At 42.1% G+C, this 22,679-nt stretch overlaps 19 non-coding genes across 19 annotated transcripts; 10 read left to right on the top strand and 9 right to left on the bottom strand.

The window, feature by feature from the left end:
- The first annotated feature begins 14,717 nt into the window (after positions 1-14,717).
- trnag-ucc (transfer RNA glycine (anticodon UCC)) lies at positions 14,718-14,789 on the top strand. The gene has a single exon. It is a non-coding gene; the product is annotated as a tRNA-Gly (tRNA).
- Positions 14,790-15,175: 386 nt separating this feature from the next.
- On the top strand, positions 15,176-15,290 carry LOC130436204 (U5 spliceosomal RNA). Its single transcript, XR_008909038.1, has one exon. It is a non-coding gene; the product is annotated as a U5 spliceosomal RNA (small nuclear RNA).
- A 234-nt stretch (positions 15,291-15,524) lies between these two features.
- On the bottom strand, positions 15,525-15,596 carry trnad-guc (transfer RNA aspartic acid (anticodon GUC)). Its single transcript has one exon. It is a non-coding gene; the product is annotated as a tRNA-Asp (tRNA).
- A 365-nt stretch (positions 15,597-15,961) lies between these two features.
- On the bottom strand, positions 15,962-16,068 carry LOC130436191 (U6 spliceosomal RNA). Its single transcript, XR_008909025.1, has one exon. It is a non-coding gene; the product is annotated as a U6 spliceosomal RNA (small nuclear RNA).
- Positions 16,069-16,448: 380 nt separating this feature from the next.
- Positions 16,449-16,520, top strand: trnag-ucc (transfer RNA glycine (anticodon UCC)). The gene has a single exon. It is a non-coding gene; the product is annotated as a tRNA-Gly (tRNA).
- A 388-nt stretch (positions 16,521-16,908) lies between these two features.
- LOC130436075 (U5 spliceosomal RNA) lies at positions 16,909-17,023 on the top strand. Its single transcript, XR_008908917.1, has one exon. It is a non-coding gene; the product is annotated as a U5 spliceosomal RNA (small nuclear RNA).
- Positions 17,024-17,279: 256 nt separating this feature from the next.
- Positions 17,280-17,351, bottom strand: trnad-guc (transfer RNA aspartic acid (anticodon GUC)). Its single transcript has one exon. It is a non-coding gene; the product is annotated as a tRNA-Asp (tRNA).
- A 365-nt stretch (positions 17,352-17,716) lies between these two features.
- LOC130436105 (U6 spliceosomal RNA) lies at positions 17,717-17,823 on the bottom strand. The gene has a single exon (XR_008908945.1). It is a non-coding gene; the product is annotated as a U6 spliceosomal RNA (small nuclear RNA).
- Positions 17,824-18,215: 392 nt separating this feature from the next.
- Positions 18,216-18,287, top strand: trnag-ucc (transfer RNA glycine (anticodon UCC)). Its single transcript has one exon. It is a non-coding gene; the product is annotated as a tRNA-Gly (tRNA).
- Positions 18,288-18,673: 386 nt separating this feature from the next.
- LOC130436087 (U5 spliceosomal RNA) lies at positions 18,674-18,788 on the top strand. The gene has a single exon (XR_008908928.1). It is a non-coding gene; the product is annotated as a U5 spliceosomal RNA (small nuclear RNA).
- Positions 18,789-19,044: 256 nt separating this feature from the next.
- On the bottom strand, positions 19,045-19,116 carry trnad-guc (transfer RNA aspartic acid (anticodon GUC)). Its single transcript has one exon. It is a non-coding gene; the product is annotated as a tRNA-Asp (tRNA).
- A 365-nt stretch (positions 19,117-19,481) lies between these two features.
- Positions 19,482-19,588, bottom strand: LOC130436106 (U6 spliceosomal RNA). The gene has a single exon (XR_008908946.1). It is a non-coding gene; the product is annotated as a U6 spliceosomal RNA (small nuclear RNA).
- Positions 19,589-19,980: 392 nt separating this feature from the next.
- Positions 19,981-20,052, top strand: trnag-ucc (transfer RNA glycine (anticodon UCC)). The gene has a single exon. It is a non-coding gene; the product is annotated as a tRNA-Gly (tRNA).
- A 388-nt stretch (positions 20,053-20,440) lies between these two features.
- LOC130436099 (U5 spliceosomal RNA) lies at positions 20,441-20,555 on the top strand. The gene has a single exon (XR_008908939.1). It is a non-coding gene; the product is annotated as a U5 spliceosomal RNA (small nuclear RNA).
- A 256-nt stretch (positions 20,556-20,811) lies between these two features.
- Positions 20,812-20,883, bottom strand: trnad-guc (transfer RNA aspartic acid (anticodon GUC)). The gene has a single exon. It is a non-coding gene; the product is annotated as a tRNA-Asp (tRNA).
- A 365-nt stretch (positions 20,884-21,248) lies between these two features.
- Positions 21,249-21,355, bottom strand: LOC130436107 (U6 spliceosomal RNA). The gene has a single exon (XR_008908947.1). It is a non-coding gene; the product is annotated as a U6 spliceosomal RNA (small nuclear RNA).
- Positions 21,356-21,747: 392 nt separating this feature from the next.
- On the top strand, positions 21,748-21,819 carry trnag-ucc (transfer RNA glycine (anticodon UCC)). Its single transcript has one exon. It is a non-coding gene; the product is annotated as a tRNA-Gly (tRNA).
- Positions 21,820-22,218: 399 nt separating this feature from the next.
- On the top strand, positions 22,219-22,333 carry LOC130436111 (U5 spliceosomal RNA). Its single transcript, XR_008908950.1, has one exon. It is a non-coding gene; the product is annotated as a U5 spliceosomal RNA (small nuclear RNA).
- Positions 22,334-22,589: 256 nt separating this feature from the next.
- Positions 22,590-22,661, bottom strand: trnad-guc (transfer RNA aspartic acid (anticodon GUC)). Its single transcript has one exon. It is a non-coding gene; the product is annotated as a tRNA-Asp (tRNA).
- Between the last annotated feature and the right edge of the window lie 18 nt (positions 22,662-22,679).

The following is a 22,679-nucleotide window of genomic DNA, read 5'->3' on the forward strand; positions in this document are numbered from 1 at the left end:
TCTTATTAATGTTAAAGGAGCTCCTAGCCTGACTATAGCACATTAACATATATATTTTTTATTTATTTATTTATTTATTTTTGGTACTCTGGTGAACAGTCGTCTGTCACCACAACTCCCCCTCTGAACATAAAATGCTTGCTCCAAGTTTAATGAGTAAATATCTCCCCAGTAGGGATACCGGGACATTAGATCAGTACAGAAATGAGTGTGAAAGTCTCTGATTTGGCACCTTAGTGGTAAGGTTTTTAGTCATTGGCCAGTGTTCTAACCCACCAGAGAAGCCCATAACTCCCACTGTTTTATCACTTATGTCTTTGTCAGTGATTGTGCCTCTTGTGGAGTATGTTGCTCCGGTATCTACCAGAGCTGTTAGTGGTCTGTTGTTAACCACTATGTTCATTAGGGGCTCAGCCATTCCCCTCATGATGGGTCTCTGTGGGCCCCTTCAACAATCCCCCGCGTCTTCCCCCTGGCCCCATGTTGGGTGCATGGGCGCCTGAAAACTGGGTGGAGACGGATTTTGTTGCCCCGGGTATCGTGAGGCTTGTGGTCCCCTGCCACGACCACTGGGTCCACCCTGCTGAGGACCCCATCCCCCTCAAAGTGGCCCCGTAAACTGACCATCCCCTGCCATGGGACATTCATTTATCCAATGATCAGTGCCCCCACACCCAAAACATGCACCTTTCGAACGCCCTCTACCCCTACTTCCCATGTTACCTCCCCTCTGTCCCCTATAACCTCCCCAGGGACCCATTGGTGAAGGGGTTATTTGGTAGTTCCCTCCCTGATCATACCCAAAGTAAGGGGAAATAACTGATGGGGTAGGTGGGTCAATTGTTGAGTGTTGAGGCATTTGTTTGGTCTTTTTCGGGCCATTGGCTATTGCTAAATCCAGTTGGATTTTTAGCAGCTGTGTTTTAGTTTTTTTCTATTTCCGCCTCATGGTTAATTTTTTATAATACACTCGTTTAAAAAAAAATTGGAATAAATGACTCAAAATAAATGATTTTAAGTAAACAACAGAAATGGCCAATGATAATGGTATAAACTTGATTATAATCAGTATATTGTTATCACCATGTCCTCTTTCGCAAACACTTTGCTTAAAATGTTTTGTACCCTCTGAAAGTCTAGTTTATCCCGTCCACACCCCAACCTTGTTACTGAAACTCTTTTACTTTATTTTGTACACACCAGTCTTTCATATGCTTTAAACTGTTTGTAAAGTCTTCATATGTTGGGAGATCGGTGCATTTTGTTTTTGTGATTAAATGGAAAATTGTTCTACCATCTTCTTCGTGAGTTACTGCTCATTCCCCTGGTTTCTTGTTTTGTTTTCTCACTTTTTCTACACCATATCTACTGTTAAATGTTACTGCAATACCTGTCCCGTATGCACAATCTTCACTTACACAGTGCGTTAGAGGTTCCTATGGTGGACTTGAAAAAATATCACCTTTCTTGTGTATGACCTGTAATGTTCCTTTTTCTGCGCTCCCTTATACTTCACCTTCAACACCCTCCCTCTCTTGGACCTGAGATCTCAGGTCCACAGCCGTCTATTCCAGAGACCTGCCGTTGTTCGCTCCACCTCCTACGGAAGGTCTTCAGTCGTACCCACTCCGTGGGTCGTGGAATAGGTTCTGGTTCAGGTCCTGGTGTGACTTGCTGGGAAAAGTGTTAGATCAGAGCAGTTAGTTTGTCTAAATATTCACAATGTGACAACGGTTTGATGGTGTCTGGTCTCAGCGGTGTGGTTGGTCCTGGAAAAGATCGACCTGTTAGCAATTTAAATGGTGTAAGCCTGAAATCCTGTTAACAGAAGAACGTACAGACATTAATGCTAGAGGGAGTGCAGATAACCAGGTCAATTTTGTCTGTGCACAGATTTAAGCCAATTTCAGTTTCAGAGTGAGATTCATTCTCTTCACTTTGCAATTGTTCCTTCAGAACTATCTAAACTCTGTTGGCAATGCAATGAAACAGGGGGTGTGTGGTGATTTATTAGCTCCTCACACTCCTCTTCCCCCTCCCCTTTTGGAATTTGTTCTCCCTGTTCTTCTCCCTCGGTGGCTAACTGTTGTGCTGTTCCACTGACTAATCTTGTTAGTTGGTGTAATTGCTGTCTTATTTCATTTATATCAAACATTGTGTCAGGCAATTCTTTACTACGTTTCCTTGGTTTAATTTTACCATAACTTGCTGCAGTTTTGCGTCATACGGTTGTGGTTTTGTCAATAGTTGCAAGTCTTGATATAGTTTTGGGGGTGGGGAATATGCTGTTTGTTCAGAGGTGTCTCCCTTTTCACTTCCTGACTTCTTAGTCTGTACATTTTCTCCCCCCTCTCTTTTAACCGGACTCAGAGCAGTCTCCGTAAGCGCAATGCATATCCATAGTCTTAATTCTTCCTTCATTTTAACTTCTTTATTTTTATGTTTATTCTTTTCTAACCACTTTTTTATATTTTTTCTTTTTTTTTCTTCATCAACATGTCTCTAACGTTTGGCGCCAATCTAACCAACATTTTTTCCGGATCTACCCATCCGTTTTCAATACACATCTGACTCCATTTATCTTCTAACAATTTCCTTTCCTTTTACTGATTTTTAACCTCGGTCTGGGCTAACACCATATTTACCACATGTCCCCATTGGCTTTCCACTAGCAAACACCCATATTCATCACATTCTCTATCAAATTCTCCCTCCCTCCATTTTTTTTTTTTTTTTTAAGTTATTCAATTCTCTTAATTACACAGTTATCAATTATTTTATTATTATCTGTTTTCTATCAATTATTCTAAACAAAATATTATTTCCAATTTTCCATAATTTCCAACACGCAATTAAATACACATATATTACACATAAATTCCTTCAGTTCAGGGGACCACCCACCCGTGTTTAATAAATGTGCGTAGGGACTCTCACCCTACGTCTTAGTCTGCGGGGGACCAACCACCCGTTGTTTTATACCTGCGTAGGGACTTTCAGAGGTAGAAATGAGCATTTGTCTCTAACTGAACAGTTACAAGAAATTATCGATCAGCAAATCGAAGTTTTTGGGGAGGGCTATCGAAATTTTGATATGGTATCACAAAGTCCGGATCTCCCAGAGGAAATAGATGAGCCATCATCCCCTAAAATATGTGAAATGCTTGAGGAAATTATTCAGATGCAAAATCTGGATTTTGAACGACGATCTAATATATTACAAACCGGTGATGGCAAGATTAATAATTCAGCAGAGCAGGTGCCAGATAACCCTCTGGATTTAAGTCAGAATGATTTAGATATGCTAAGGTGTACTGGGGGTAATGTAGCTGATTATACAATTGTCCCAAGACCATTTTTTAATGGTTTAGAGATTCACAGAAATATTAATTTAAGGGAAATCACTTCCACAGATTTGGCCGCATACACTGTTTTTGTGCAAGACGCTTTGTCTGAAATTGTGTCGGTTTCCAGACAGTTGGGAGGTGAGGGATCTTTTATCAATATCAGCCTCAGAGGCCCCAGTCTAAAATCGGATGTGAACGCTTTATTGTGCCCCGGTAATGACTATGACGATAGGCATTTTGTAGATCAGTTTGAAACTGTTGCACAAAGTAATGTTCAGGTGATGGCTGATGATAGTTTGCAATAACACATATCCATAGCTAGAAGTCGTAATGGTGGGGAGACCCGTAGGAAGTTACCTGATATAGCCCATGATGAAGTGCTTAAGAGAAAAAGAATGCACTTATTCTCACCCAGTAACATGACTAACAAATTGTGTTATTGTGCTATTTGTTTAGCACATTTTCTCGATCCCATGGAAGAGCATGCTGTTTTAGAAAGCAGGGCTGATGATATACAGACTGCTGCAGGTCTCACGTCTCAACAATGTGTAGGGTTCGATCATGTTGCAAGGTTTGAGCAGGTATTAGGTCTGAAGATAGTGGTGTTTCACAGGGCTAGTGGTGGAAAGTTAGAGATGCACAAAACCCATGAAGAGCCACATGATAAGACAGTGTTTCTATACCTGCACGACTGCCATTATCATATGATAGAATGTGTAAAGGCATTTCTTGGCTTGCCTTATGTGTGCAGTTACTGTTACAAAGGGAATACAAGCAGACTGAATCATGATTGTAAATATAATTGTTCTGTATGCAATGACATTCAGTGTTACTAACAGATTAAAAGGTCAATACACTGTCCAGACCGTTTGCGATTCTGTAAATCAGCGTATTGTTTTGATGCACATAAAAGGGCTTCTGGTGATGGATCTGGTAGATCAGCTTGTGACACAACCAAATACTGTAGCAAATGCGGTAGGCATTATCATGTAGCCACAAGCAAACCCATGCCCCATAAATGCCCAGCACTCTGTTGTTTCTATTGCGGGGTGGATCTAGGCCATGAGGGCACACATGAATGTTTCATACAACCTGTTCCATTCAAAGTGATTAAAGGGAAATACATATTTTATGACTTTGAAACACGCTGCGATGCTGGTAAACACATTGCAAATTATGTTTGTGCCATGACATTTAGGGGCAAGGCATTTGAGTGGGGTGGTGAGAATTGTATCAAGCAGTTCGTCCAGCAGTTTAGACGTCCAAAATATAAAAACTACACATTTGTGGCACACAATGGTGCGGGTTTTGATAACTTCTTAATCCGAGAATATTTCTGCAAGGAGGGGCTCTTGCTTAATATAGTCATTCAGGGTTGCAGATTAACTTTCATGTATGACGAGACTTTCAAACAACGTTACATTGACAGTTTCTCATTTATGCCAATGGCCCTAGCAAAGACACCTGCCATATTTAATTTGACAACCACAGAGAAGGGTTACTTTCCCCACTTCTTTAACCGGACAGAGAATCAATGTTATCAGGGTCCCTATCCATCCAAACATTACTATGGCTACTCGACAATGTCAGACAGTGCCAGGGTTAAGTTTGACCAGTGGTATGACACACGCAAAGGAAAGATCTTTGACTTCAAGAAGGAGATTGGTTTGTACTGCATGAATGATGTTGTTTTACTTCGTGAGGCTTGCATTACGTACAGGAAGGAGTTCATTGAATGTACACAGGTAGATCTATTCAGCTTTACAACTTTAGCATCCTGCTGTATGGGCGTGTTCAAATCACACTTTCTCATCCCTGACACAATAGCCCTGACACATAATAATGCATACATACACCAGCACAAGACATTCTCGAATGTTTCGATTGAGTGGCTTGAATATGTGAAAAAGATACGTGATGTGGACATTCACAACGCATTGACACATGGTGAGATGAAGTTTGGAAGTTTCTATGTAGATGTCTATTATGAACAATCTGGTGTAAGGAAAGCAATTGACTTCGCAGGGTGCTACTTTCACGGCCACGGGGAGTGTTTCAGAGCTGATGATATCAATCCACAGTCCAAACTGTCATATGGAATACATTTGAGAATGTTTAATGATAGGCTTGAGGGTTTGAGGAAATCATACAATCTTGATGTTGAGGTCATGTGGGAGTGTCGTCTGAGGGAGCTTAAGAGAACTGATCCTGATGTAATTCACTTTATGTCCACTTACTCTGCACCTGAAAGATTGAAACCATGTGATTCGTTGTTTGGCGGCCGCACAATTTCTTACAAGCTTTTTCACAAAGCGGGAGAGGGAGACAAGATTAGGTATGTTGATTTTACCAGTCTGTATCCATTTGTTCAGTCTCGAAGGCCCTACCCCATTGGCCACCCTGAAATTATCTTCAAGGATTTTCAAAAAATTGAAAATTATTTTGGGTTAGTCAAAGCTAAGGTCCTTCCACCCCGTGGGTTACTCCATCCCGTGCTACCTTACCGATGTCAAGGAAAACACATGTTTCCCCTTTGTCGCACCTGTGCAGAAGAGCTAAGCAAAGTTATGCCTTGCACACACACTGATGAGGAAAGATCTATTTCCGGGACATGGGTTAGTCTTGAATTGTTGAAAGCTATTGAGAAAAACTATGTAGTTTTGAAAATTTTCGAGGTATGGCATTTTCCACAAAAATCGAATAGTCTGTTTGGCGGTTATGTGAAAACATTTTTGCGTTTTAAACAGCAGGCCTCAGGCTACCCCTCAGACGTAACCACTGAGGAGGAGAAACAGGCGTACATCGACGACTATCATCAGAAAGAGGGAATACAGTTGGATCGTCAAAAAATCTATCACAACCCTGCCCAACGTTCAATTAACAAATTAAAAGGGGCCGTTTACGAGACTCGCGATGTTATTGTATTCATCGGGGCGTTTACTACAGTGCATGCTCAGCTGGAGCTGTACAACCTCATGGACAGGTTGGGGGATAGGCTACTGTATAGTGATACGGATAGTGTCATCTACGTGTCTAGAGATGGAGATTGGGAACCGCCGCTGGGGCCTTATTTAGGTGATCTTACAAATGAACTTGATTCGGATGATTTTCTTTTAGAAGTAGCTTTTGGAGGCCAAAAAACCTACGGCCATAGGACTTCTAAGGGTAAAGTTACGATGAAATGTAAAGGCATTATGCTGAACTCGCTTAATTCCAAAGTCATTACACTCGAATCCTTAATTGGACTTGTTGACAGCTATGTGACATCATCTGACAACACTCAACACCTCCTCGCCCACACAGACAGTATTGTCCGGAATAAAAAGAACTTTAAACTGAGAAACAAATCAGTTGTTAAAAGGTTCAAGGTGGTTTATAACAAACGACAGCTTCTCCCTGATTACACAACTCTTCCTTATGGGTACTAATAATGTTTTTGGGTATAGGGGTGTGCAAGAGACAGAGGGGTTTGATTTCAGATTTCAACACCCATTCTCCTGTGTAATAAGTGGACCTTCCAACTCTGGGAAGACGTATTTTGTCAAAATGTTGCTACAAAATGCCAAGAGTCTGATTTCTGAAAACACTGAAAATATTGTGTATATATATGATTGCTGGCAACCTTTGTATGATGATTTGTTTAAAATGTATGACATTAAATTTATAGAAGGTATCCCGCAGAGTCTTAACAATGATCGTTTTTCTTTCCACCCAACAAAATCTTTTTTTTAAATTTTGGATGATGTTATGAAAGATGCTAGTGGTAATTCTGAAGTTGAAAGAGTGTTCACAAATTATGTTCACCACAAAAATCTGAGTGCATTGTATATTGTTCAAAACTTGTTCTGTCAGGGCAAGGCTAGTAGGACAATCAGCTTGAACACAAATTACCCGGTATTGTTCAAGAACCCCCGAGACAATACCCAAATTAATGTTCTGGCCAAACAGATGTATCCTAGAAGCACACAGTTTTTTATGGATTGTTATCAAGATGCTACCCGCATTCCTTTTGATTACCTAATGATCGACTTTAAATCGAAAACACCAGAGCAATATCGTCTCAGAACAGATCTGCTCTCACAAAATCCAGTTGTCTACATTCAGAAAAGAACACACTGACGTAATTAGAGATGTCTGCAAGACTTGTAAGAAACCTGGCTCTTTTAAAGTTGTTATTAAAAGCTACACCTAAACAAAGACGCATTATTTTAGAGGAAGCCACAGACGAGTTCATTTTAACATTGTGTGAAGTGGCTCTAAAAGTACTTCATGGTAACGTACCACTTACATCACAGCAATATCAGAAGCTGAAGAGAAGAAAAAATGAAATCAAAATTGTCGCGGACAAACAGGTTGGATTTAGAAGTAAAAGAAGGTTAATCAATCAGCACGGTGGATTTCTCCTACCTGTTCTAAGCGTCGCAGTGCCATTCATTACCAGTTTAATTACTTCTAAATAAGTAATGATGGAGTATGCTGAAAAGATGTTTCTAGTACCACAAAGCCAGTTGGATAAGATCAAGACTGGTACCCTGGAGTTTTTTTTTATTGATTTTTGGGTAGGTAGTCGTACGGTAGCACACCCAGAAAATTGATTGAATGAGATTTTATCCATCACTGTCGTAAGCTGTATAGTATTCATTTTTGGTGTATTAATAGTAATCAACTAGTATCTGACGACGATTTGAAACCTCAACAACACTGTCAAATGTAGCATAAAGTAGCAGATTTATTGTGCGGGGTAGAGGTTGTCTAAAACGTGCTTCCAGTCTAATATTACCACTCTTGATTAGTGATACGTGCTGAGTGCATTCAGAATCAGGTGTTAGATTGAACATATAAATTGTATATCCAAAAAGGAATTCTTCTCGATCAATAGACAGGGACTGATTTTTAAGATGCCTTCCTGAAGCCAATGCAAACTGGTAAAATTCCCTCACTGCTGACCCGTTTTCATATTCAGGCTGTAGCGGTTTCGCAGGGTGTTGTTGCCCATCAACATAGATGGCTAAGAATTCTAAATCATAATTTTTAAAAGCGAAGGTTTTTTTTATCAAATGAACCTACAAATGCATCATCAACCATGGCTAGTACAATAGATTTTGGTAGAGTTCCTAAGAATAGGTTTTCTTGAGTGCTCACCCTGGAACCAACTGGTATGGAAAAAAAAATCAGACATTCTCTGTCCATTGGGTATTTAGCGGTGGTTGAGAGCAGGGCCTGTGCATGGCCCAACCTTACAGCAGGTGATACTGACACTTTTTTCACAAATAGCGCTGAGAGGATGTTTAGATTATAGGCTATATTGTCACTCCTCATCAAGCAAAATTCGTCTTTACCTCTGGTCATCCTTATTTTAATGTCCACTCCATTAAGCATCAGTTTTTCTTGAAAGAATATATCGCTATGTATGGGTGTAAGAAGCTGGACCAAGTTGCTGGCGTTGGTAAAGGCAGCTCTATTTGTCAGACCATGATTACCCCCTGCAGGGTCAGGAGTATCCATATGCCCAGCCGTATCTTTGTAAAAGAGCCCAGCAGAGAATAGTGTTTCCAGGGCCCCCTTGCCATAATTTGTGAGCAGTTCTATTATACAACGATAAGGATGTGTACTTGAACTCTGTGATATGAGACGATCCCCCAGCGACACATCAACTTGTGAAAATATTGTTGCTCCTGGATAGTTAATAAGACCCACGGGAGCTCCGTCTGCAATATCTGTGCCATCAGGATTTGTGATTTTGAGGCGTAAAAACAACATTGTGTTGTTCAGATCCACATAGTCCTCACCAGTTCCAGCAATAAAAAATTCCAAAGGTGTTGAGTCCGATATAGCAGATAAAGGGGGTACTTCAATGTATGTATTTTTTTCAATAGCGGTTTGAGTCAGCGGTACTGTAAACAGTTCCAGTTCGGTTTTTAAAAACTCTTCTGACATGCTGTGTAGTAATGCCATGATCTAAAATATTGTTTTAACAGATTTCTTTGCTCTTTTTGCAGCAGCACCCCTTGTTGTAGCCTTGCGCATACGTTTGACAACTGATGTTTTCTTAGGCTGTCGTTTTCTTTTCTTCTGCGTATGACCACTCCTCCGGGTCCCTGGCGGTCTAGTCATTCTTTTGCGAGTCATTACCATCAACCCCGAACCATCTTGACTGTTGTTGTTGTTATTAAAAGAGTGCGATAACGTATTGCTAACAACATCGCTTAGTATGTTTTTTGCTGCTGATTTGAGATGCGGCTTTGCTATGTTAAATCCACGTCTTAGCAGGGGTACCGCCATTCGTAACAGACCAAGAAAAAGTCCACCCAGACCGGCTCCATACATAACCCCTCCCCCGGCATAGCCAGGGATGCCATTGCCTGCCTGATTCTGGTAATATGCCACGTAACGCATGGGGTCGACATTGTGGTTGTTGTAGTACACCATTCTCCAAGTTTATCTTCCTAAAAAACGTAGTGTTTTACGGGTCTAAAGTGTAATTTAGCGCAGACCTTTCTGTAACTGAAACGCACGTCTTGATTTTGATCGTCTTTTACTTGTATGCTTATCTCGGTGATGGTAGATTTATTAATTGACACGTAATGGGGTCGGTCGTATCTAACACAGTAAGCCTTGTTATTCTCACCTTCTATATGTACACACCTTAATAGGGGGACATGATAATCGTCAACTGATTGATATTCTATTATATCGGTGGTATATATACATTGTATAGAAACCACCATTTATGTCTGCTTGATGTGGTGCATACGTAACAGTCTTGTCTCTGGATTCTATTGCAACCCAGTGGTTTAATCCTAAAATAATAGACAGCTTTCCGTAAAATGTCAATGAAGTATTCGGCGTACCTTTCAGAAACACTTTATTGTTAACATGGTCGAATCCAAAACTCACACCCGATGGCAGGTGTGTATTGATCTCCCTGATCAAGAAAACAATGTCGTCATAATATCCATACTTTATTCTGCAAAGTTTGTTTGATATCTTTGGATCTCTGTTGATGAAAATCTCAATTTCTTTGTCTTTAGGAGGGTTATCACTATATATTGTCCTGGCCCCACCATGGTCCAGAATGAAAGCAGCATCGTCCTCATTAAAGGTATACCACGACTTAGGATATTCAAATTCTATCAATCCTACTTCCCATTCTCCTTTTAGGTTTATAGCTCTCGCTAAGAGGGTTGTAAAATTAGATATTTTATTCTACGGATAAACATATGAAGATGCGTTGCAGGGGAGTGTAACATAAAAGCCAGCCTCAGCCATGGTAGGCTTCACATAAATGTATACATTCTAGGCAGGTAACTCTGTCTTATGGTATCTGCACATCCCCCATTTCTTTTTGATCAATCCATGAGGCAAATTTCGCAGGCCATCCGAGCCATTGTACCAGCAATAATGTTTTTTTACCTCTCTTCTTCTTGTCTAAAATTTTTTCCACTTTAAATTTCTTGTTTTTACCTACAAGAATTTTTTGTATTTCTTTTTCATAAAAAACACCCTCAATAACCGTGACCCGAGGTAGTTCGGATAAGCGGTAGAAAATGGAATGGAATGGAACACCCTCAATAACATCTCCGTCGTAATCACTCAATCTGTAGACAGGTGGGTCTCTGGGATACATGTGGTAATGGTGAAAAACTCTTGCGTGTAGTTTTCCTCATAGCCTTTGCTAAATGGACCTCTTACTTTAGAAATACGTACGATATCACCAACTTTGTACTTAAATGAGGGTTTGACACGACGAGATCTGCTATCTCCATATAGATTTTGTAGCACCACAGATTCATTTTCTTTGTTTACATCAATAGGTCTCATCTTGATACTCCTGTGATAGGATGCGTGGTACCCCTGCGTTATGTCTTGAAGTATGTCAATATAGCGTTTTGAGTTTGTAGCTGTTAAATACCTCCACATCCTACCTAAACCGTTCAACAACACATGACTTAAATTCAGAAGCTGTTGCGAAATGTGTAATGTCATACTTTTTTGTGAATTTTTGAAAGTGTTTGTTAAAGAACTCAGTCCCCCTATCGGTCTGTAACCTAACTGGAGTTCGTTCTCGCAGTATGGTCTCAAAGGCTTTAGCAACTTCTACACCAGTTTTGTTTTTTAACACACGAGTCCAGGCATATTTACTAAAAAGATCTATGCATGTCAACAGAAAGTGGTTGTTGTTGAAAGTGGTGAGATGGTGGTCTAGTGGGTTAAACCACTGAACTGGTAATCAAAGGTTGCTGGTTCGATCCCAGCATCCACCACCAGTGTGTCCTTGAGCAAGACACTTTACTCCATGTTGCTCCAGGGGGATTGTCCCTGTAATAAGTGCACTGTAAGTCGCTTTGGATAAAAGCGTCTGCCAAATGTCTAAATGTAAATGTTGTCATTTTCTTTTGCATATGCTGACATGTCCACTAGATCGGCCTGGAACTGCATGTCAATACCATAGACAAAAACCCTATTCCTTTTGTATTTTAGAGGAGCAGTTTGGTGCAGTGTGTACTTATCCTGACCGGCGAGCCATTCTAATACTTCTTTATCAGTTAAACGAACACCCGTTTCTTTTAAAACAGCATCTTTTAAACATTTTTTACCACCTAAAGAACCAGGGTTTGAAGGTGTGTAATAAATATTTTTCATTTGTTCTTCAGACATATTGCCGCACCAGTTTCCACAAAAGAATAACAGAGATAGTTTTAGTGTTGTGGGGTTTTATTTAAAAACAGTAAAAGAAAATACATCATACGTCATCCAGTCTGTGTAGGAATTTTATACATACCACAATGTTTTTCTCAAGAATGTAATCAACAAGTGATTCAATAATCTCACAAACATCAGTCTGATTATTTCTTGATTTTGTAATTACACATAAATCAGTTACATACGTACACATACATAAAAAGTCTATAATTCTAATAGAATTTCCAAATTCAGTCATAAAATCAAAGATTTTTCTGATAGTTACAGCAATTGTTTCACCCGCATTAATGCATATATGCATCAATTCAGTCCACTCATTTGAAGCATTTCTAACAACAGACATTAGTTTCTTGAGTTTTGTAAATCGTTTAACATCTACACCACATCTGTATACAACAATAACAGGTAAATCAACACCGTCATCAAATATCTTACACAATAAATTGGACATTTCACATCTTAAAAGTCGTTTAAGTAGACATTTAGCCAGACCTGTTGCATAGCATGAATTACCCATAACGGTGCTAGTCTCTGTCAATTTGGACAAAACCTTTCCAACTGTCCACAGCGTCATAGACAATCTTTTCACTGTTGGTATCCACAAGTTTTTCTCTGACTTGATGAAGCTTTTCCAAAATGTAGGTCTCGTAACGCAGTTCGTGCAGAATTGTGTCAACTGACCCTTGAATCCTCAGGGGATGGATCCTTAAACCACAATTGGCAAGCGCTTGAGCTAAGATGTGTTTCAGCTCTGGTTGAATCATACCACGTGACAGCTCATCAAAATTAGTTTAAAAAAAATAGGCATCAGGTTCAAACAGTCAGCTGTGCCTGATTTGGCTAGGATGGTCGACTTCGCAACCGATACAGAGTTCTTTCAGCTTTTTGTTGATAAGATGTTCCAGAAGTATCACGACAGTTGCTTTTATGATCTTGAATCCATCAGCCCGAATACAGCCATCTGTGGCGTCGATACCCGCAAAGGCAGCGGCTCCTGCTAATGCACCAGCGTTCCCGCACGGTGTCGCGATGAAAGTCAGATTGTGATATCCCAGATCCGTACAAAATTTATCCAACCAACTGTTGTCATAAGCTGGCAAATTGTTGTCCATTGGTGTTGCATTGAGAGAGCAGTCCGGGGTTGATGGCATGAATGGTGGTTGACAGAGTTTCTTGAGACATGTTAGCCGATTGTAGCGAGTGTACGAAACTGAAGCCTTATTAATGGCTGTAGTAAGTGGGTGGGGTTAAGAGGCGGTCCTTAGAGTTGGTAACACACCTCTCTGGTTGGAACATTTAACTTTAACGGAAGTGTATCGTTCATAGTGATCACACCATTTAAACATTTTATCAATGCATGACAAAATGTTGTCAAGCATACGGATATCTTTCCACTGAAACAAAAATATCAAGTCATAGTGCATGTGATAATCAGACCGTGTAATCGGATAGACATTTTCACATAGTTTTGTCTTGTTGTTGCAACGAAAAATATAAACACTGTCATCCGGTAGCTTTTTACTATGATCCCCGACCACTCGATACCTTGTTTCAGGAATAACACCATCCCACTCCGCGGTGTACAAAGGGTCGTTGCCGCAGTCGTTCAAATCTCTCCAAACATAATTAAAAAATATAGACCAGTCCTTGGCTGGAAAAATCAGACAGGGGTCCTGTGATTAGAAATAATCTCCAATATCACCTGTATAGAGCTCGACGCAGCGCGATTTCTTGTCAAATAGATACCGCCTCACGCGATTGCCAGACATAGAAAAATCACGTTTTACAAAATCATAGTCTTCATGGAGAAAGCTTGTCAGACTAACTCTCTGTCTTTTCTTAGGTGCATAAGTAAGCTTTTCATCCATTTCCACAGATCCTCTTGTCGGCGAAATACACATAAACTTTCGGACTGATTTAGGAGCCTTTGGAACAGCCATTGTACCAGTAGAGTGGGGACTTTAAAAATACAACTTTTCTTAACATTGTTTAAATACCCTAGTATGATCAGGGGGAGTGGTGAGTGAAACAACTAGATCTGGAAAATATCAACATCAGGGTCTTGTTTTTCTTTAACTTTTTATTGCTCTCATTCACAGGAGGTCATTGACCATGCATTCTCAAACCAATTCCTTATCTCTTCCGCTGTGAAAGGGGGTGTGTGACAGCGAGGTCTGGACATTACAAACATCTTTTATGATCAACAATAAAGGGTCATAAATGTACACACGGTACACGATCAAAGGGGTCATAATCATAAACACAGCAGGGGGCCATAAATTAGGGTAATAAATCACAATTTTTGACACACGGTGTATAATATCTTCTTCTTGATTCTTAATTTATTTATTTATTTATAAATGAGATATTATTTATTAGAATGATCTTACTCGTTGTATAAACACCATGCACTGTGCTGTGTTCTAACTTATCTGTTTTTCCTGTTTGCCCTGTAAAGCTGCTTTGAGACAATACACATTGTGAAAAGCGCTATATAAATAAACTTGAATTGAATTGAATTAGTTTAGACTCATCGGAGTCATGTGTACCAGGAGACTTGAGGTATCGCGTAAAATCGTACCTTCACACGCCTGTATATCTTTGTGTGGTCTCACAGCACTGTGTTCAGTAGATGTGGAAGTCCATCAAGCCAGCTCCTATTTTTGTGCGTTGGTGGTATAGTGGTGAGCATAGCTGCCTTCCAAGCAGTTGACCCAGGTTCGATTCCCGGCCAATGCATTCTGAGAAGTAGATAGAGCGAGGGCTGTGGAATGCGTCTCCTTAACGCTTTGAATTAAGTCATAGCCTGTCGAATTGCAACCGTGGAATCAAGGATTCTCGTGTATTTGAATGGGCGGCTTTGTTATTATATGCGCTGCCTATGTCATTCATTGTGCAGTGTAAAGTAAGAAGGGCTCTATCTTAAGGAAAAAACAAGGTCGCACGCCAGACTCCACCCCACGAAACAACGCCACCGTAGGCTTCTGTGAAGCACTGCACTCTTGTGCTGGCTTTCTTAAGCTCTTCCTAATTGCGATGTTCCGGGAAGCGTTCACTAGAGATCACCCTCTTTAAACATGATGGTGTTACGTGGTGAGTCCTCTGGTTCAACTGTTTGCGGATATAGCTCGAGTTTTCCTTCATCTACGCATAAATCTTTCGCCTTTTACTAAAGATTTCCGTGGAGGGAAACCTTTGCGAGTTTGTCGTATTTTTGGGTGCTTTGCTTACAGCAGAGCAGCATACGTTTGTAAACAATAGCAGAGGGCGGACGTTTGTACTGGAAATGCCAAACCGCAGCTCGTCCAAACCTGAGAAAATCAAGAAAACCATCAATCCAAAAAAATTTTCTAGTTGTATCCGACAACAAAGTGGAACGGGTGGTCTCAAGAAACGGGTTCGAACAAGGGTGGCCGTTGTAATCTTGAGCTGTTTGAAATTGCCACTTTAGGTGGAACTGAAATCAAATCAGGCCTCCCCGTCGGGGAATCGAACCCCGGTCTTCCGCGTGACAGGCGGAGATACTGTCCACTATACTAACGAGGAATTGACGTTTGATGCATAGCCCCAACATGCGACGACAACTGGTACAAACGCCAAATTCGCTCCTGTTTGGCTATTCCTTTACAGAAAGAAAGAGGAAGGGTAGTGGTGACTGTAACCAACTGCTGATCAGTTCAATTGTTTTAGATCACCTCAAAACAAACAGAGCCAATCGAAAACGTTTCTCCTGCAAGTGGTTGAAGTTTTTAAAGATAGAAAGTTGTTTTTAGTGTTAGTATAAACTAGGCCAGTTTTAGTGCGATACAATTTTTTTTGCACTGAAGCTTTTTGTTGTGATCTTGTTGTTCCGATTGCTTCCATTGTTTACCTCATTTGTTAGTCGTTTTGGATAAAAGCGTCTGCTAAATGTAAATATGGAGCGCTTCACGGATTTGCGTGTCATCCTATCGCAGGGGCCATGCTAATCTTCTCTGTATCGATCCAATTTTAGTATATGCGCTGCCTTAGCAAGCACGATCGCCAAGGCAGAACAATTTACCTATACGCCTCGTTTCACAGCAAGCTGTCAGCTGGCTGGTAAGTCCCAGACAGCCCACCATCCAGTGTGACACCACACGTATCTTCAGGCTGGAGAAACAAACCCTGACCTCACTGTTGGATGGAATGGCAGACTGTGTATTCTAGTGGGAAGCTGAGATTCAAGGCTGCAGACAGGACGATTCTAATCACAAAGCCGACGTAAAAGGTGTGCGTAGACTCATCGGAGTCATGTGTACCAGGAGACTGGAGGTATCGCGTAAAATCGTACCTTCACACGCCTGTATATCTTTGTGTGGTCTCACAGCACTGTGTTCAGTAGATGTGGAAGTCCATCAAGCCATCTCCTATTTGTGTGCGTTGGTGGTATAGTGGTGAGCATAGCTGCCTTCCAAGCAGTTGACCCGGGTTCGATTCCCGGCCAACGCATTCTGAGAAGTAGATAGAGCGAGGGCTGTGCAATTCGTCTCTTTAACGCTTTGAATGTGTAATCATAGCCTGTCGAATTGCAACCGTGGAATCAAGGATTCTCGTGTATTTGAATGGGCGGCTTTGTTATTATTTGCGCTGCCTATGTCATTCAGTGTGCAGTGTAAAGTAAGAAGGGCTCTATCTTAAGGAAAAAACAAGGTCGCACGCCAGACTCCACCCCACGAAACAACGCCACCGTAGGCTTCTGTGAAGCACTGCACTCTTGTGCTGGCTTTCTTAAGCTCTTCCTAATTGCGATGTTCCGGGAAGCGTTCACTAGAGATCACCCTCTTTAAACATGATGGTGTTACGTGGTGAGTCCTCTGGTTCAACTGTTTGTGGATATAGCTCGAGTTTTCCTTCATCTACGCATAAATCTTTCGCCTTTTACTAAAGATTTCCGTGGAGGGAAACCTTTGCGAGTTTGTCGTATTTTTGGGTGCTTTGCTTATAGCAGAGCAGCATACGTTTGTAAACAATAGCAGAGGGCGGACGTTTGTACTGGAAATGCCAAACCGCAGCTCGTCCAAACCTGCCTACAACTTAGGTTGGTTAAGGAAAATCAAGAAAACCATCAATCCAAAATGTTTTTTCGAGTTGTATCCGACAACAAAGTGAAAGGGGTGGTCTCAAGAAACGGGTTCGAACAAGGGTGGCCGTTGTAATCTTGAGCTGTTTGAAATTGCCACTTGAGGTGGAACTGAAATCAAATCAAGCCTCCCCGTCGGGGAATCGAACCCCGGTCTTCCGCGTGACAGGCGGAGATACTGTCCACTATACTAACGAGGAACTGACGTTTGATGCATAGCCCCAACATGGGACGCCAACTGGTACAAACGCCAAATTCGCTCCTGTTTGGCTATTCCTTTACAGAAAGAAAGAGGAAGGGTAGTGGTGACAGTAACCAACTGCTGATCAGTTCAATTGTTTTAGATCACCTCAAAACAAACAGAGCCAATCGAAAACGTTTCTCCTGCAAGTGGTTGAAGTTTTTAAAGATAGAAAGTTGTTTTTAGTGTTAGTATAAACTAGGCGAGTTTTAGTGTGATACAATTTGTTTTGCACTGAAGCTTTTTGTTCTGATCTTGTTGTTCCGATTGCTTCCATTGTTTACCTCATTTGTTAGTCGTTTTGGATAAAAGCGTCTGCTAAATGTAAATATGGAGCGCTTCACGGATTTGCGTGTCATCCTTTCGCAGGGGCCATGCTAATCTTCTCTGTATCGATCCAATTTTAGTATATGCGCTGCCTTAGCAAGCACGATCGCCAAGGCAGAACAATTTACCTATACGCCTCGTTTCACAGCAAGCTGTCAGCTGGCTGGTAAGTCCCAGACAGCCCACCATCCAGTGTGACACCACACGTGTCTTCAGGCTGGAGAAACAAACCCTGACCTCACTGTTGGATGGAATGGCAGACTGTGTATTCTAGTGGGAAGCTGAGATTTAAGGCTGCAGACAGGACGATTCTAATCACAAAGCCGACGTTAAAGGTGTGTGTAGACTCATCGGAGTCATGTACCAGGAGTCATGTACCAGGAGACTTGAGGTATCGCGTAAAATCGTACCTTCACACGCCTGTATATCTTTGTGTGGTCTCACAGCACTGTGTTCAGTAGATGTGGAAGTCCATCAAGCCAGCTCCTATTTGTGTGCGTTGGTGGTATAGTGGTGAGCATAGCTGCCTTCCAAGCAGTTGACCCGGGTTCGATTCCCGGCCAACGCATTCTGAGAAGTAGATAGAGCGAGGGCTGTGCAATGCGTCTCTTTAACGCTTTGAATGTGTAGTCATAGCCTGTCGAATTGCAACCGTGGAATCAAGGATTCTCGTGTATTTGAATGGGCGGCTTTGCTATTATTTGCGCTGCCTATGTCATTCAGTGTGCAGTGTAAAGTAAGAAGGGCTCTATCTTAAGGAAAAAACAAGGTCGCACGCCAGACTCCACCCCACGAAACAACGCCACCGTAGGCTTCTGTGAAGCACTGCACTCTTGTGCTGGCTTTCTTAAGCTCTTCCTAATTGCGATGTTCCGGGAAGCGTTCACTAGAGATCACCCTCTTTAAATGATGGTGTTACGTGGTGAGTCCTCTGGTTCAACTGTTTGTGGATATAGCTCGAGTTTTCCTTCATCTACGCATAAATCTTTCGCCTTTTACTAAAGATTTCCGTGGAGGGAAACCTTTGCGAGTTTGTCGTATTTTTGGGTGCTTTGCTTATAGCAGAGCAGCATACGTTTGTAAACAATAGCAGAGGGCGGACGTTTGTACTGGAAATGCCAAACCGCAGCTCGTCCAAACCTGCCTACAACTTAGGTTGGTTAAGGAAAATCAAGAAAACCATCAATCCAAAATGTTTTTTCGAGTTGTATCCGACAACAAAGTGAAAGGGGTGGTCTCAAGAAACGGGTTCGAACAAGGGTGGCCGTTGTAATCTTGAGCTGTTTGAAATTGCCACTTGAGGTGGAACTGAAATCAAATCAAGTCTCCCCGTCGGGGAATCGAACCCCGGTCTTCCGCGTGACAGGCGGAGATACTGTCCACTATACTAACGAGGAACTGACGTTTGATGCATAGCCCCAACATGGGACGCCAACTGGTACAAACGCCAAATTCGCTCCTGTTTGGCTATTCCTTTACAGAAAGAAAGAGGAAGGGTAGTGGTGACAGTAACCAACTGCTGATCAGTTCAATTGTTTTAGATCACCTCAAAACAAACAGAGCCAATCGAAAACGTTTCTCCTGCAAGTGGTTGAAGTTTTTAAAGATAGAAAGTTGTTTTTAGTGTTAGTACAAACTAGGCCAGTTTTAGTGTGATACAATTTGTTTTGCACTGAAGCTTTTTGTTGTGATCTTGTTGTTCCGATTGCTTCCATTGTTTACCTCATTTGTTAGTCGTTTTGGATAAAAGCGTCTGCTAAATGTAAATATGGAGCGCTTCACGGATTTGCGTGTCATCCTTTCGCAGGGGCCATGCTAATCTTCTCTGTATCGATCCAATTTTAGTATATGCGCTGCCTTAGCAAGCACGATCGCCAAGGCAGAACAATTTACCTATACGCCTCGTTTCACAGCAAGCTGTCAGCTGGCTGGTAAGTCCCAGACAGCCCACCATCCAGTGTGACACCACACGTGTCTTCAGGCTGGAGAAACAAACCCTGACCTCACTGTTGGATGGAATGGCAGACTGTGTATTCTAGTGGGAAGCTGAGATTTAAGGCTGCAGACAGGACGATTCTAATCACAAAGCCGACGTTAAAGGTGTGTGTAGACTCATCGGAGTCATGTACCAGGAGTCATGTACCAGGAGACTTGAGGTATCGCGTAAAATCGTACCTTCACACGCCTGTATATCTTTGTGTGGTCTCACAGCACTGTGTTCAGTAGATGTGGAAGTCCATCAAGCCAGCTCCTATTTGTGTGCGTTGGTGGTATAGTGGTGAGCATAGCTGCCTTCCAAGCAGTTGACCCGGGTTCGATTCCCGGCCAACGTATTCTGAGAAGTAGATAGAGCGAGGGCTGTGCAATGCGTCTCTTTAACGCTTTGAATGTGTAGTCATAGCCTGTCGAATTGCAACCGTGGAATCAAGGATTCTCGTGTATTTGAATGGGCGGCTTTGCTATTATTTGCGCTGCCTATGTCATTCAGTGTGCAGTGTAAAGTAAGAAGGGCTCTATCTTAAGGAAAAAACAAGGTCGCACGCCAGACTCCACCCCACGAAACAACGCCACCGTAGGCTTCTGTGAAGCACTGCACTCTTGTGCTGGCTTTCTTAAGCTCTTCCTAATTGCGATGTTCCGGGAAGCGTTCACTAGAGATCACCCTCTTTAAACATGATGGTGTTACGTGGTGAGTCCTCTGGTTCAACTGTTTGTGGATATAGCTCGAGTTTTCCTTCATCTACGCATAAATCTTTCGCCTTTTACTAAAGATTTCCGTGGAGGGAAACCTTTGCGAGTTTGTCGTATTTTTGGGTGCTTTGCTTATAGCAGAGCAGCATACGTTTGTAAACAATAGCAGAGGGCGGACGTTTGTACTGGAAATGCCAAACCGCAGCTCGTCCAAACCTGCCTACAACTTAGGTTGGTTAAGGAAAATCAAGAAAACCATCAATCCAAAATGTTTTTTCGAGTTGTATCCGACAACAAAGTGAAAGGGGGGGTCTCAAGAAACGGGTTCGAACAAGGGTGGCCGTTGTAATCTTGAGCTGTTTGAAATTGCCACTTGAGGTGGAACTGAAATCAAATCAAGCCTCCCCGTCGGGGAATCGAACCCCGGTCTTCCGCGTGACAGGCGGAGATACTGTCCACTATACTAACGAGGAACTGACGTTTGATGCATAGCCCCAACATGGGACGCCAACTGGTACAAACGCCAAATTCGCTCCTGTTTGGCTATTCCTTTACAGAAAGAAAGAGGAAGGGTAGTGGTGACAGTAACCAACTGCTGATCAGTTCAATTGTTTTAGATCACCTCAAAACAAACAGAGCCAATCGAAAACGTTTCTCTTGCAAGTGGTTGAAGTTTTTAAAGATAGAAAGTTGTTTTTAGTGTTAGTATAAACTAGGCCAGTTTTAGTGTGATACAATTTGTTTTGCACTGAAGCTTTTTGTTCTGATCTTGTTGTTCCGATTGCTTCCATTGTTTACCTCATTTGTTAGTCGTTTTGGATAAAAGCGTCTGCTAAATGTAAATATGGAGCGCTTCACGGATTTGCGTGTCATCCTTTCGCAGGGGCCATGCTAATCTTCTCTGTATCGATCCAATTTTAGTATATGCGCTGCCTTAGCAAGCACGATCGCCAAGGCAGAACAATTTACCTATACGCCTCGTTTCACAGCAAGCTGTCAGCTGGCTGGTAAGTCCCAGACAGCCCACCATCCAGTGTGACACCACACGTGTCTTCAGGCTGGAGAAACAAACCCTGACCTCACTGTTGGATGGAATGGCAGACTGTGTATTCTAGTGGGAAGCTGAGATTTAAGGCTGCAGACAGGACGATTCTAATCACAAAGCCGACGTTAAAGGTGTGTGTAGACTCATCGGAGTCATGTACCAGGAGTCATGTACCAGGAGACTTGAGGTATCGCGTAAAATCGTACCTTCACACGCCTGTATATCTTTGTGTGGTCTCACAGCACTGTGTTCAGTAGATGTGGAAGTCCATCAAGCCAGCTCCTATTTGTGTGCGTTGGTGGTATAGTGGTGAGCATAGCTGCCTTCCAAGCAGTTGACCCGGGTTCGATTCCCGGCCAACGCATTCTGAGAAGTAGATAGAGCGAGGGCTGTGCAATGCGTCTCTTTAACGCTTTGAATGTGTAGTCATTATATAGTCATAGCCTGTCGAATTGCAACCGTGGAATCAAGGATTCTCGTGTATTTGAATGGGCGGCTTTGCTATTATTTGCGCTGCCTATGTCATTCAGTGTGCAGTGTAAAGTAAGAAGGGCTCTATCTTAAGGAAAAAACAAGGTCGCACGCCAGACTCCACCCCACGAAACAACGCCACCGTAGGCTTCTGTGAAGCACTGCACTCTTGTGCTGGCTTTCTTAAGCTCTTCCTAATTGCGATGTTCCGGGAAGCGTTCACTAGAGATCACCCTCTTTAAACATGATGGTGTTACGTGGTGAGTCCTCTGGTTCAACTGTTTGTGGATATAGCTCGAGTTTTCCTTCATCTACGCATAAATCTTTCGCCTTTTACTAAAGATTTCCGTGGAGGGAAACCTTTGCGAGTTTGTCGTATTTTTGGGTGCTTTGCTTATAGCAGAGCAGCATACGTTTGTAAACAATAGCAGAGGGCGGACGTTTGTACTGGAAATGCCAAACCGCAGCTCGTCCAAACCTGCCTACAACTTAGGTTGGTTAAGGAAAATCAAGAAAACCATCAATCCAAAATGTTTTTTCGAGTTGTATCCGACAACAAAGTGAAAGGGGTGGTCTCAAGAAACGGGTTCGAACAAGGGTGGCCGTTGTAATCTTGAGCTGTTTGAAATTGCCACTTGAGGTGGAACTGAAATCAAATCAAGCCTCCCCGTCGGGGAATCGAACCCCGGTCTTCCGCGTGACAGGCGGAGATACTGTCCACTATACTAACGAGGAACTGACGTTTGATGCATA

Source organism: Triplophysa dalaica, chromosome 14 (genome assembly GCF_015846415.1).
Source record: "Triplophysa dalaica isolate WHDGS20190420 chromosome 14, ASM1584641v1, whole genome shotgun sequence".
Taxonomy (NCBI): domain Eukaryota; kingdom Metazoa; phylum Chordata; class Actinopteri; order Cypriniformes; family Nemacheilidae; genus Triplophysa; species Triplophysa dalaica.